Raw genomic sequence first — 16,017 nt, 5'->3', positions numbered from 1 at the left:
ATGAAACACCAACAACTGGAGAGTGGAAGTGAACAAATCAACATAGGTGTTGCAGGGAACGAAGGCTTAACATGTGTAACGATGACCACGAAATTGAGTGGTCGTGGCGGTGAAGAGTGAGGGAGTCGTACGGTTGGTTAAATGTCGCATATAGGGGAAGGAAGCGCGATGCGAGAGACAGGTGCAAATTACCAAATTGGGAATCTAAAGGGGCAACCTTTGGGAGATAAAGAACTGAAAATGATTTAATTTGTTTAGATATTTAAGGAATTATGTTGACTCTATTTAAAATTTAAATGTTATGTTAGGATTCGAATGTTTCAATATTGCACATTGTGTACTACAAACTTGTATTTATTGTATTGTATTTTGTAACACTTAAATTATGATATTATTTTAATGATGTTTTGTTGTACTATTCGCTTAAACATTTGGACATCTTAAATCTATTTTTAGAAATAGTAAGGTTTGTATAATATATATATATATATATATATATATATATATATATATATATATATATATATATCTTCATTTTCAAAAATCTTATAAAAGAGATCATCCAAGTGATATGCTTTAAGATCTGACATATACTTACGCCATATTTACTTGAAACCTTCATAACCTTTCAAGTTTCAACTAATTAATAACATCCACTCAAGAGTGTTTTAATTTATATCTTATAATTACTTAACTAAATGATTTCTCATGTTCCTAAAATTAATTTTCTTTACTATAAACTTTTTGTATTCTCCTCATTTATATATTTCTATCTATATTGTTAGTATATAATTAAGATTCTCCTCCAAAAATATTTATATATTTGAAGCGGTTTGTGATTCAAATGTAAAGATTTGAAGTATTATTATGAGTTGAAGAGATATGTTTTGTTAAATAAAAAAATAAGAATTTTAATATTTTTCTCATTATACCAAATACATTTTAGCTTACATTGATTTATATGCATTCTTTTGGTATGATTTTAATAGAGTTTAATATATACATTTTAGCTTACATTGATTTATATGCATTCTTTTGGTATGATTTTAATAGAGTTTAATATGTTTCTTAAATATACTTTTTATAATATATGTTATAGTGCTTTTACGTTAGTAAAAGTTATAATACATTCACATTATTTGTTATTTTTTATACATAAAATTCAAGATATGCATGATATATTTGTTTAGCTTTCAATTTTATTTGACTTACTAAATATAAAATATTATCATATTAATGGTAGATTTTATGATATATTATTATAATATACTTAGTTTTTTAATTTAAATACGGTGTTAAGCATAACGTCTATATTTTACTTTTGAGTTATTAATAAAATTTATTTAGTTTGTTAATTTAAATATGGTATTAGATATAAAACTTAGACCAAAATCTCAAATAAACTTAAAAATTGATCAAAGTTTTTTAATACTTAAAATGTTTAAATGTTTTAAATATAAACCTGAATCGAAATGCCAAATCAATTAAAATAATATCCTAAAACTGTTTAAAATTTCAAGTTAATCGATCATAAGAATTGTTAAAAATAACACTAAAATGATAATTTTTTTAGTGCAAACAACGATAGAGGTCATTGAGTAATATTGTTCAAAATAGTTGTGATTTTGTATATAAACTTAGTGTAAAATTGTTATGTCAAAGTTAATGTCAATAACATAACAATTTTACACACTATATATATTTAAATATATTAAACAATATTATTTTAACATGCACATTTATTTTCTTAAAATTAATGTCATTTACTAACAACTTTTTGTTTTCACTTTATTTATACATATCTATCCATAGTAGTGGTATATAAGTAAAATTATCTTTCAAAAACCTTCATATGTTTGAAGTGGTTCGTGATTCAAATACAAAGAGTTGAAGATTTTGAATAGTTGAAGAAATAGTTTTAGTAGCAGAAAAAAGTAAGATTTTTTTTTACTTTTCTCAATGTACCAAATATATTTTTAGCTTACGTTGATTTCTACATATATATATATTTTTTGTGATTTTATGAATATTTAATATGTTTCTTGAATACAAATTTGATAATATATGCTTTTTTAGTGTTTTTATGTTATTTAAATTTATAGTACTTTCATACTATTTGTTATTTGTTATATATATATATATATATATATATATATATATATATATATATATACATCATCATTTTCAAAAATCTTATAAAAGAGACCATTCAAGTGATTAAGTTTTAAGATATGACATATACTTACACTATATTTATTTGAAACATCAAAACCTTTCAAGTTTAAACTAATTAATAACAACCACTCAAAAGTTTTTTAATTTTGATCTTATAGTTACTTGACTAAATGATTTTTCATGTTCCTAAAATTAATTTTCTTTACTAATAACTTTTTGTTTTCTCCTCATTTATATATTTCTATATATATTGGTAGTATATAAGTAAGATTCTCTTCTGAAAAGACTCATACGTTTGAAGTGGTTTGTGATTCAAGACATAATGTGGACAAAATCAAAGATTACTAGATAATAAACATGAAATCAAGTTCAAATTACAATCTAAACAACAAGTACATAGAAATCTAGAACCGAAAATGATAAGAAAAGTTAGCCACACATGACTAACTTAGAACATAAATTCAACAAGTTTTGATTTTTAAACTAACTTACAAAATCAAGAACAAAGTGCTTCCAAAGTGCAAAATGATGACAAGATGTGTGAAAATTTCCCCTTCAAAGTTCTTGGCCGAAGTCTACATGAAAACTGCTAAAAAACTCCTTTTAATAGGAAGTTGTAGAATTGAAAAATTGACAAACTCTGTTACACGGGCTCGTGTAATGATGTCTTTCCATTACACAGGTCGTGTAATGGCCTTATTTTGCTGAAAAACCTCCAAAGCACGGGCTCGTGTAATGATTCCTTCCCAAAGCACGACCTATGTACTCAACTGAGAAATGCATATTTTCCGATTTTTTAAATTCCTCGATTTAGCTCTAAAAATTCCAAAACTTCGCATAGAGCTTCTTTGAAACATCATAAGCATGCTCCAATCTTTAAATCACCCTGAAACATCCACACAAATCATGAAAGGTGGATAGATCCTCGATTTGTCCCAAAAATGCAAAATACATGCAAAATTACATTAAATGTCATGCAATGCTACAAGTAAACATGAAATAAGTATATAAAAAGGTGCAACTTATGCACCTAACAACTGGAAACTCACAACAAGAGAGCATTGCTTCGGTAAATGATAGACATACTCATAATAATAGTACCGAAGAAAATGTAGAGGAGGGAAATTCCCAAATTGAAAGGAAAAATGGGACAAAGACTTTTACTATATGGTTGAATTTAAAAAAGGTGTGATTTCTGACGGGACTACGAAAGCATAGTGTATACGTTGACTGGATTTCCTTGGATGTATCTAAAAAATAAAGCTCATGAAAATATACACAAAGAGAAAAAAAAAAGCTTTATATGACTTGTATGCAGAATATATGGATGAATATTACTTTAATTTCATGAAACTATTGTTGTTTTAAGTGGTAAAAATTCAACAATCAACCTTCATCTTCCAAGTAGTCCGAGTTTGCTCAATTTGTAAGGTCAATTTATAATGTTCAGCCACAAAAATCATAGTTAGATAATTATCTTGAGGATGGTTGTTACATTTGTCAATTCGCTCCAACACTCATTGATGCTTTACAATGATGGTGGTCAAATCCGTTAAAGTGTCATATATTATCTGGTATCGCTCGAGATATACTAGCGATCCCTCGCACTATTGTTGCAGCAGAAGCTACTTTTACCATGGGTAGTAAAGTTATTGACACATAAAGAGCAATGGTGAGTCGAGAACAGAAATCAATGTGGTTCACTATTTAAGTGAAATCGATTGAAATGAAAGAGTACCAAAAAATATTCTAGTAGCGGGTCGGGTCGTAATATCGTATAAGAAAAAAAATCCAAATTTCTTACAATTGTACCCTACAAGATCTTATATGCTGAAATATGCTCATAACTATATCAGAGACTGTTGAGGGATGATACAGACTAGCACAGGAGGAGGCCAAAGGCCGTCGAAGGTGTCAGAGGCGGCAGTTGGCGTGATGGTGGCTTTCTAAGTAATCGTCGATCACTTGAACAGTCTTGTGCCCTTACGTACGTACGTGAAACGTGATGGTGGAGTAAGAACGAAATGGCACTGATGTATTCCAATTACCATGTTTGATTATTTTTTAATTCCTTTTCCTTTTTTCCTTTATTTAATTTTAAATTGTATAATATTGTAAATGAATTGAATTTTTGGGCTACTAAAATATAAGATGCGGGCTTTAGAAATCTCGATTTGTATTTTTTATTTCAAACAAAATAAGGCAGGTCACTCCAAATATTTAAGGTAGTCCATAAAATTATTTTTATATAATTTATTATAAAATTTTAAAACTTAGGTATGTCAAGTGACCCGCCTAAGCCCTTCATTGACTTGCCCCTAATATAAAGCATCTTTGAATCCCGAAACTGTACAAGTCTTACTTTGTGGAAGAAATTGGTGTCGAAAACTCCATAGATTGAAAACAAAGAACAAGACATTATTTATTTGTAAGGGATATCTCCAGAAAAGTCCCAATATTTTGGGCAAATTTTTAATAAAGTCCTAAATTTTATTTTTTGAATAAAAAAGTCCTGACATTTTCACCTTTTGAATAAAAAAGCCCAAGAAACCGGCTAATTTATTCACTTTAGCCCTTTTTGACCTGTTCAGTAGGTCATGTGACGAAATTGTTAATTTTTCGAAAATAATGAGATTTTTTTGCAGATTTCGTCAAAATTTTTATATGATGTATAAACATATTTTTTTTACATATCTATATCTATTTTTATGTATTTGTGTATTTTTTATGTTTTTATATGTATATATTTACGTATTTTTATGTATTTTAAATATATAAACATATTTTTTTACTTATTTATATGTATTTTCAACCATTTTACATATTTTTTTTATGTATTTTATGTGTTTTTTTATGTATTATGTATTTATATGTAATTCTATGTATTTTTACGTATTTATATACTTTTTAAAGCTTTTTATATAGATGTTTATGTATTTTAAATGTATAAACATATTTTTTACGTATTTATATCTATTTTTAAGTATTTTACATATTTTTGATGTATTACGTATTTATGTATTTTTTAAGTGTTTTATATAGATGTTTTTCTATATTTATGTATTTTAAATGTATAGACGTATTGTTTTACGTATTTATATGTATTTTTTAAAGTATTTTACATATTTTTTGTGTGTTTTTATGTGTTTTTTTATGTATTATGTATTTATATGTATTTTTACGTAGTTATGTATTTTTTTAGTTTTCATATATAGATGTTTATGTATTTTTATGTATATTAAATGATTAATTGTATTATTTTTACGTGATTAAACATTTAATATACATAAAAATACATAAACATCTATATAAGAAAACTAAAAAATTACATAAATACGCAAAAATATATATAAATACATAATAGATAAAAAACACATAAAAACACACAAAAAATATGTAAAATACTTAAAAAATACATATAAATACGTAAAACAATACGTTTATACATTTAAAATACACAAATATACAAAAACATCTATATAAAAAACTTTTAAAAAATACATAAATACGTAATACATAGAAAATATGTAAAATACTTAAAAATAGATATAAATACGTAAAAACTACGTTTATACACCTAAAATACATAAACATCTATATAAAAAGTTTAAAAAATACATAAATACATAAAAATATATAAAAATACAAAATACATAAAAAATAGCACATAAAAATACATAAAAAAATATGTAAAATGGTTAAAAATACATATAAATAAGTAAAAAAATACGTTTATACATTTAAAATACATAAAAATACGTAAATATATACATATAAAAACATAAAAGATACAAAAATACATAAAAATAGATATAGATATGTAAAAAATATGTTTATACATTATATAAAATTTTTGACGAAATCTGCAAAAAAGTCTCATTATTTTCGAAAAATTAACAATTTGGTACCATGACCTGCTGAACATGTCAAAAAGGGCTAAAGTGAATAAATTAGCCGGTTTCTTGGGCTTTTTTATTCAAAAGGTGAAAATGTCAGAACTTTTTTATTCAAAAAATAAAATTTAGGACTTTATTAAAAATTTGCCCAAAATATTGGGACTTTTCTGGAGATATCCCTTTTAATATAGCATCCTACTTTCATGTCGAGAACGTTGCTCACTAATGACCGGTAGCTTGATGAACATAGTTTTTCATTAAAAAATGAATAGTCATTTAATTGAATATTAATCCATTGCATGCTTCAAAAACTACAAATTGGAAAATTATGATAAAACATTAATAGAAAATAACATAGAACATATCAAACATGAATCAAGTTTCATATAATATAGGTTTCTAACCTTCATAATTACAATTGTGCAATAGACTTTGTGTATTTTTTCCAGACCCTACAGGTATATTCTATATGGTTTTGTAACAAACTCTGCTTTCACTTTTTCCTCACCTGGAATAATAATGAAACAAAAAAATTCACTTATAAACAACATTTAGATATGTACATGATAAGAAAGAGAAATCTTATGCATGTGAGTGAATTGGTTGACTAAATCTCACTTTTTACTTGTTGATGCAACAAAGTAGTTATAAACGAAAAAATATGCATTCACATCATCTAATTTAGTACCATAACGATACCTGAAAAAACATGAAAGCAATAAAGTGGAAAACATGAAACGAATGTAAAGAAACATGAAATGGATGTAAGCAAACATGGAACTGACTTTGTGTAGGAATAAACATACTAGGAACCAAAACAAAACCACCTAAATGCATTATCCTAAAGATAGTTAAAAACCATTATGATTTTTAAATTTGAGAGGATGAATCAAATTATAACAAAATCTATCACATATTTGATTATTATCCTCAGAGAATGGGCTCATTACTAGAAGCTATAGTCCAATACATTTCATTAAACATGAACAATGCTAAAGATGTGGCATCTTGTAACTTGAAGAGCTTGTAGTTTACTACAGGGCTGACCTCATGGCTCTCACTCGTGGGGCCCACCCTAAAAAATCTGGAGCTTTGTATGGATAATCTTGCTGATCAGAATACAAATAGTTGGTCTAAACTTGAATGCATTCGATCTGCAAAAACCAAAGTATTAGATCGTAAATGTATATTTTTATCATATGCTATTTGTTTAAATAAAATTTTTATATGTTCTCTTCCAATTATAGCATAATATTTTGGAAAAGGTACTCAATATAGCAATTTTTCTTCATATACAAAGCAATCCTTATTGCTAAATTTGATTACATTTTTCATATTAAAATATCCTAATAAAACAATTATGAAACTACAATTCTATAATTAGATAAAAGTTAAAAGTACAATACCAATAACATAAATAATTAAACATGAGATGTTATTACCTGTTCCAATTATATGACATTTTGCATATCGGGATCTAACACCTTTGGAAAATGCATTCGGCAAAAATTTCTAAAACAAAAATGACAATACATTACAAAGATCAAAGACAAAAGTGTTGTATTTTTTTTCAAATGTTTAAAAGACACAAATGAGGTATGGTTTCGTAAAAAGGGTTTAGGCTTACCTCAGACAAAAGTTTTCGTGACACCCCCACCTCAATTACAACTGCAAGTTAGCAATCATTATAAGGCTGATTGATTACTATTAATCACAAAGCATAATATCCTTCAACAAAAACAAACAAAGTCAAAAGAAATACCTAAAGAAATTCTATTTTTGATTCATTCAGAGATATTTAAAAAGATATATAGAAATAAAGCAAATTCAACGATGAGTTCTCACCTTTAGTGCAAAAACAAACATTGAAGATAAATAGAGAAAAAGAAAGAATGATGGAAGAAAGAGAAATTTGAAATTGAAGATTACCAAGCATTTACTCTATAATCCGATAGTGGTTGAATGGTGTTAATATTATGCATAATCTGAATGAGGGTATAACAGAGGCAAGTCGGCTGCTCCATACCAAATTATGAGCCAGGGTATGAGGAAGTTTTTAAAAGTTACACATGAGGAAAGTTTTGTAATACACCATATCAATTACCATACATTATTGGGTTATTGTCACTATAGCCCAACAATGTTTAGTATATTGGCTTAAATGGTCTCTCGTGATTTTTTTTTCTTTGAAGGGTACGAACTTGTTTTTTACCGGTTAATTTAATACCTTTACCCATTTTAGAAGGTTAAACTGCCTTGTCAGCTGCCAAATAAGCAGGTGAGTCAACAATGACTCAGTGGTGAGTTGACTTGTTGTTGCCAGGTAAGCCAACAGTTATTACACCCACTTACTTCCACCAATCCTCCAACCAACCTTAGAGCCCAAGTTATCTCGGTGGTATGGGCATAAAAAATAGGACAAACCTATGTAGGCTTTAAGCTAATGAATCCTACAAGTTCTTTACCTTATTTGGGCAAACACTTCTCCGACCAGAACCCTAAATCCACGTAATGTCGTTTCCACCACCTCCATCACCCGACTCCATAAATTCGGTGGAGTTTCTCAACTACAATGACCTACATTCCATTTTGTGCGATTACGGAGAGAAGATTGAAGCGAATCGAAGCGAGATGCAGAGGATGAAAGAGGAGCTTGCCCAAGATTTTATTTTCTATAGGGTTGATCACATTAGTCTCCAGCGTAAGTTGGAAGACCATGACAGGAAGTTTCAAGCTCTTGTTCTGGTGATGGGCGGCATGATGGTGGCCATGCTCAGGATAATGGTTGTTCTGCTCCACACCGTTATGAAGCTTGGATGAAGTGTTAGTGGTACATTATGAAGCATATATATATATATATATATATATATATATATATATATATATATATGTTATAATTTTTTTTGGTGCTAACTTTGGATGAATGTAAAAAGACATGTGTTGATGACATGCATTTTGTAACCGTTGTTGCAATGGCTAATGAAAAAGACCTGAGTTCATCTTAGGCATTTTGTATGTAAAATTTTGGATTTTTCACTGTTATATATATATATATATATATATATATATATATATATATATATATATATATATATATATATATATATATATATATATATATATATATATATATTGACATCCTAACATGCAAACGAAGAAGAAGCAAACAGTAATAGGTTAGTGAACCCCATGCGCCTTGCATGCTAGGGATTTTTTTTGTCCTTTCTCCCTACTAAAATGTGTAACAATGATATTTTAGTAAAAAGGATCTCTAACTTTGTTTTCTCCTTCAATGAACTCCTGACTGAGATCCAATAAAATCGAGCAGATGGAATTTGGTGTGGAAGTGTTGTACAACATCACAGATAACACTAACCCCGAAAGACCATTTTACTCATGTCCAAACAAGGTAAATTGTAGGTTTTCATTTTGTAATTGTAACCCTAGTTTCATAATCATTTTGTAATTATAACCCTAGTTTCATTATCAGGGAGCCCGATCAGGTTTTATAGCTTGGGTTGTTAAAGTAAAGTGCAACAGTGAATCAATGATTATAAGTGGACTGCTTAGGTCGAAGAAGAAGCTGGAATCAGAAGTTTTGAAGTTGAAGTTGATCTTATTTTGCAGTTGGGTTTTTTTGGGTTTAGTTATTTACAAGTTGTAATCAAAGTTATTTGGGTTTTACGTATGAACAAGTTGTAATTGAAATGAAGATTGTTTGCGTTTAAGTATGTAAAACTTGTTTTATTACCCTTAATGTGATGTTATTAAATGATAAGTTGTAATTGTAATGATGCTAACCTATTTTATTACCCTTAATGTGATCTTCTTAAACGATACAGTCGTTGTGTAGTGTTTGTTAACAAACATAAAGTTAAGGTTTACCATTGCATTACATAAAGCTAAGGTTTACCATTGCATTACATAAAGTACGTTGATATATACCATTTTCAAATTGTTAACAATTATTGTATATGTGTCCACTTTAGAATACAAGGACAACATGTTCCCTTAAAGTACAAGGACCTTATGGTACCTTAAAGTAATATATTACATGCAACATGCACGTGCATTACAAGTTATTATCATACAAACAAACCATGACAAAAGTTTCTCAAACAATCATAGTAACTTGAAAACATCTAAACTATTACAAAGCAACGCTAACAAGTACATGAATATAGAAACCCAAACATAACAACAACATCACAAACATATCCTAGTAATTAAGGTCCAGTGGGTTTGCACTAGTATCTCCTTTCCCGTCCTTTCCCTTAACCCTCTTAGCAAGTTTCATCTTGATAATTCTCTCTTATTTGTTTTCTTTTCCCTTTACCAACTAATTTTGCTCCTCGATCTCCTTCACTAACTGCTTTTGCTCCTTGATCTCCATCACCAACTGGTTTTGCTCCACTATCCCCTTCACCAACTGCTTTTGCTCCTTTATCTTCGTCACCAACTAGTTTTGTTCCACTACTTCCTTCACCTTTTTCCCTCCCTGTTGTTTCCTTTTTCTTAACCTTTTGTTTTGTGGGTCTTTCAACATGAAGCTTCTGAAATTTAGGACAAGTTACCTTGTTTTGTCCAGCTTGTTTACACACATTGCACAAGATATTTTTCCCTACCTTAGATACAGTGTGTATTAGAAGCCTATCATATGCATCTCTTCTTCTGTTTACTTTAGGTCTACCAGGCATTCTTCTCTTCAATGGTGGAAAATGCGGTATGAAGTCAGTAGGTGGCCACATATTGTTACCATTCATCCCATTTATTTGGTACTTATAAGTGTTCTTGTAAAAGGCATCATAGTACATTGGATCCACATAAGTGACAAAATCTCTATTAACATATGTGATAGTAGCAACGGAATGCATGCATCCATACCCATTAAGTTTCCACACTCTACAAGTACAAGTCTTCTTATCTAGATCAACAACATAGAACTCTACCAAGTTTCTTGTTTCAAATTGGTTTTAGACCACTTGGTAAAACATGCCAATATGTATTTGAGATAGAACATAAGTTAGTATCATTTTACAATTAGGACTTTAATGCATATAAAATACCTTTGAGCTCTCTTCAATTGATTGAGTAGAAGGGTAATTGTTGGGTAAGGTTTGTAATCAGGCATGACCTAGCTTTGATGTTCAAATGAAATAGCCTCTCCATAACATATAATCTAATCTCTTCTAACATTGTGATGATTGGCTTTTTCCTTGCATTCCTTATCACACTACTAAAGCTCTCAGATTTCAACACCTGCAAGATAAGGCTAGATGATTAAAGAATAATAGGATAATTATTCACCATGTCATAAACATATATTTTGATAAAATATTATTTAGGATAAATGATCTAGAAGAAAGTCATAGTAATCGTAAAACCGAGGGTGTGCATATAGAGAACGTCCAAATCTGACTTCATATGAGGAAATTATGATTTTCCAAAGCTTAGCATAGCAATGTACGACACAGAAATCGATCTTAAGATCGGTCGATTGTTATGAATAACAATCGAAACGAGAGTCAAAGATCTCGTCGATAAAAGGACAATAAAGAACGACTGTGATATAAGAGAGTTATGATTTTTATACGGAATTTAACAGTCTAAGCCTGTAAAAATATAACCTTAAAAATAAAGTAAGAATTAGCTAACAGAGTCTAAATGAAAGTTGTAGATCTCATCGATAGCTACACGTGAATATAAAGAACGTCAAAAACGAAGTTCGTATGAAGAATATACGATTTTTTAAAGTTTTTAAATTTTGGACGCGCCTGAGCACGTGCGGTGCGCGACACGCACTAACAAGTGGATGTGGCCCATAATACTTTCGACATGTGTCACCAGGCGAGAGGAACGACGTGGATGGAGTGTGCGTTGCGCACATCTAAACGTGCGACACGCAAACTCAAAATCTACCCTATAAATAGAGCAACACCTCACATCCATTCCTCACTCCACCAGAACTCCTCTCTGGCTATATCTCTCTAAAATTTCCAAAATTTCTTAGATTTTAGGGTTTTATCTTGGATCTGGAGGATCGGAGTGCCCGGAAAATAGAAGCTCTCGATTCGGAACTCTGTCAGTGCAATTTCTAGAATTTTGTCAGGAAAATCTCTATAAGTTAAGATACACTTGTATCACTTTTATTGTAACTTATATTTATATTCATAGTCGTTATTATGAACCTATAAGTAAGATTTACTAGTGATTCCACTTACGGGGGTGATGTCTAGGCTGGATTTAGTGAGGTGTTTAAAGTCAGATTTCTAAATAGTATACTTTGTATACCAAACAGACCCTACTTCCGATATGATCCTAACTGGTTATTCCATACTTGATAGATCTTGATGTAGACAATGAGATTAGTGAGGAATCTAGACTATCATTAGTCTCCATGAATATAAGACTAATACTTAGTGATATGAACCTAGGTTGCATCAAAGGAAAAGCTAAGTACTGAAGCGAATTGCGAACTTTCCAGTCATCCACTTTTAACAAGTTATTGCATAGTTACTTTCATCTTACATATAGATATAAAGTATTTATACAATTAAATGTTATATGTGCTTTTTATCTGATCAATATGTTATGTGTTAGATGAAGTATTATAAGATGATGTTTATATGATATTACTGTATATACATATTTAATACATTGGGTAGTAATGGGTGATAAAAATAAGTAATGATGAGGATGATAGGAAATAGAAGATGAATAATGATGAGGGTCATGAGCGATGTGAGACGAAAACGATATAGGAACCGGTACCATTGTACTAACGATATAGGAACTGGTACTTTTGTATCAACGATGTAGTCATCTAGCCAGGTATTGGTGACAACCATGGACTATTCAAAGCAGTGTCGTAGAACACACGCAGGTCCGCAAAACGAGTAGGTGATGAACTTAATGTTCATAAGATGTACCCTACTTCCTACTGATATGTATTGCAGAGAAATCCATGTAAGAGCACTCTCAGCCATGATGATCATTAGGATAGGTCCTTAGGGTTGAAGATGTAAGAAGATGGGGATGGGTAATCAGGTTAATTGTTTAATATGAAGTAAATAATTAATCAAATTAACTATATTATTTTGGTTTGAAAACCCTATGTACTCACCAGGTTTCCCAACCTGACCCACTTGGTTTCTTTGTATCAAAGGTATCAATATGAAGGTATATGATGTTTGGATCTGATGGGAGATGATGTTTGGATCTGATGGGAGATTAAAGGAAATGTATACCATTAGATGTTGTATACTTACGGAGATGATGTCTAACATGGATTTAGTGAGGTGGTTAAAGTGGGATTTCCAAATAGTATACTTTGTATACCAAACGGACTCTACCTCTGATATGATCCTACCTGGTTGTTCCTTACTTGATAGATCTTGAAGTAGACTTTGAATTAATGATGAATCTAGACAAATAATTAGTCGCAATAAATATTAGACTAAGACTTAGTGATAATGATACTAGGTTACGTCAAAGGAAAAGAAAATTGCTAGAAGCGAAGCACTGTCTGAATTTCGAATCATCACTTTAACAAGTGAGTGCATAGTTACTTTCATCTTACACATAGATATGAAGTATTTTATATAAATACATGATATATGTGCGTATTATCTGTGTTCCTGATATTTATGCTAGATGAACGATTTATACATGTTTTCCTTGATTTAAACTGTATATATATTTTTATACCTATAAATATATTGGGTAAAGATGGGTAGACGAAAGATGAAATAAGTGATGAGAGGCATTGACTTTAAAGATGACGTCATCTAGTATAGTATAGATGACAACTACAGACTATTCTAGACAGTTAATGTGTATATAAATGCACTAGTTTTAATCCTACTTTTAAGATATAATTTAGACACACAAAGGCAGTGGACCTGTCAATTGGTGGTATAGTTGAATAAGCAGGGTATCGAACACAGGGAACGGTAATTAAACTAATGACTAGAATTAACTAAAACAAGTAATAAAAGTAAAAGGTTTTCTCTAGTTTTGCAAGACTAGAAACTTAACAAATTAACTAACACGCAAATTAAGTAACTAACAGCTAAAGCAAGTAAAAACCAACTAAATTCAATAATAAGAAGACTTTTGGTTAGGTTCGATTCATTTACTCCTATGGTTGATTTTATGGCAAGTGCAATGGATTAATTGTTATTGGCTACCGATTAAAGTGATTAGGTTCACATTCGCTATTACCAATCCTTAGAAAACAGATTAATTTAATCAGTGATCAAGTGATTAAACTAATGAATTTCCTAGTTTATTTATTCGAGTTAAATAAGACTTGTAATTAGCTAATCAAATTACTAATTCAATTAACCTTTTGTCTCGGCAATTGGCTTCTATTTATAGGCTTCAGAAAACTGGGGCTACTCGCCGAGTAGATAACCGACTCGCCGAGTCCCCTTTGTAGAATTTGTGTACGGCAAGGACTTTGTATTTACTTCGTGAACATTCGTGTGGACTCGTCGAGTAGACGATCCAACTCGCCGAGTCTTTCAGGATTTTGACTTTTTTTCTTCTTTCTTCAATTCCCGAGTTCCCGATTACATTTCCTGCTTCCTTTTGCTTCCGGGCACATCTTTTAGACTGAAAATACAATTTAAACATAATTAAGTACCTTTTATCCATAAATTGCAATAAATTAGCCAAAAAGTAATAAAATTATAATCGAAATATATAGCTGAATATGCACATATCAAAATACCCCACACTTGACTTTTGCTTGCCCCCAAGCAAAATTGAATTTTAAACATACTAGCATCACATAAAACAATCCCAATCCAACCCAGCCATTATGCCAAGACCGCAACGCATGCATTTGTGTCTAAAATTTTTCCTAAGGACCCCCCTCAATTCTAAATACTAACAATCCTCATAAACACTCACCCACTTCTTTTGAACAATGCTCATTTTATGCATCCCTCCGAATCCATCCGCAGAAAAATTCCTAACCTCAAGGTATTTTTGGTTGAGCAACCCAAGAATACATAATCTAGACAATTACAACTTTTTGATACCACTATAGAGCTTATTTGGAATTCTTCACTTCTTTGATATTTGATCTTTGATTTCTTTAAATTCACCACCTTGTTGATTTTTGGTATCTTCAACTTTTTGAATCTTCGGAATTTTGATCTTTTGATCTTCACTTTGATTGCTCCAAAATTCTTATAACTTTTTCTTGTAATTCTCTCTTTTTTTTTCAACATGTACTTCACTTTTTTTCTCACTCAAATCCTACATGCTTAAGCAAGGGCGCTCAACTTCAATCTTTATTGGTTAAAGTATTAGTTTTCCTGGATACATTTCAAGTACACGATGCTAAACATGTTGCGTCCCTCAAACTAAGCGAGGTTGTGTTTTTGACCCATGATTTCACTAGAATAAAGGGGGGCCAAAAATGCATTATAACGTGTATAGGCGCAACTAAACATTTGGGTCTTCATGCAATAATCAAACATAAAACTGGCATGGAATCTTAATTGCTTTACCAAAATTTTCTAAATTAATCCTAGCAAATTTAATGCAAAAATTTCAAAATTATGCCTAAATTAGGATTCTAATATAACTAATATGATCAACCCCCTACCCCACACTTAATTTATGCAATGCCCTCATTGCATATTATGCATGATATAGAAAATGACAAAGTAAAGAGGGAATTGGAACAAACTCCCCTAGGATAGTAGTCGCGAGGTTGATGTTCTTCATTTGGAGCTCCATCTTCAATTGACTTTAGACATGGGAACAGCTCACCCATGCCTTAGGTGTCATTATCGTGTGGTATAGCTCCAATTATGCAGGAAAAGTCTCGGAAAATGCTCGGAAAATGATCTTCAAAGAATATAACCAATGGTCATGTCAAATGTCATCAAATCATCAGCGTGATAGTAGAAGAATGAGCAACTCGTCGAGC

This window comes from Lactuca virosa, chromosome 9 (assembly GCF_052849685.1).
Source record: "Lactuca virosa cultivar CGN04683 chromosome 9, Lactuca_virosa_CGN04683_v6, whole genome shotgun sequence".
In the NCBI taxonomy this organism is placed as follows: domain Eukaryota; kingdom Viridiplantae; phylum Streptophyta; class Magnoliopsida; order Asterales; family Asteraceae; genus Lactuca; species Lactuca virosa.
This window is presented reverse-complemented; position numbering follows the sequence as displayed.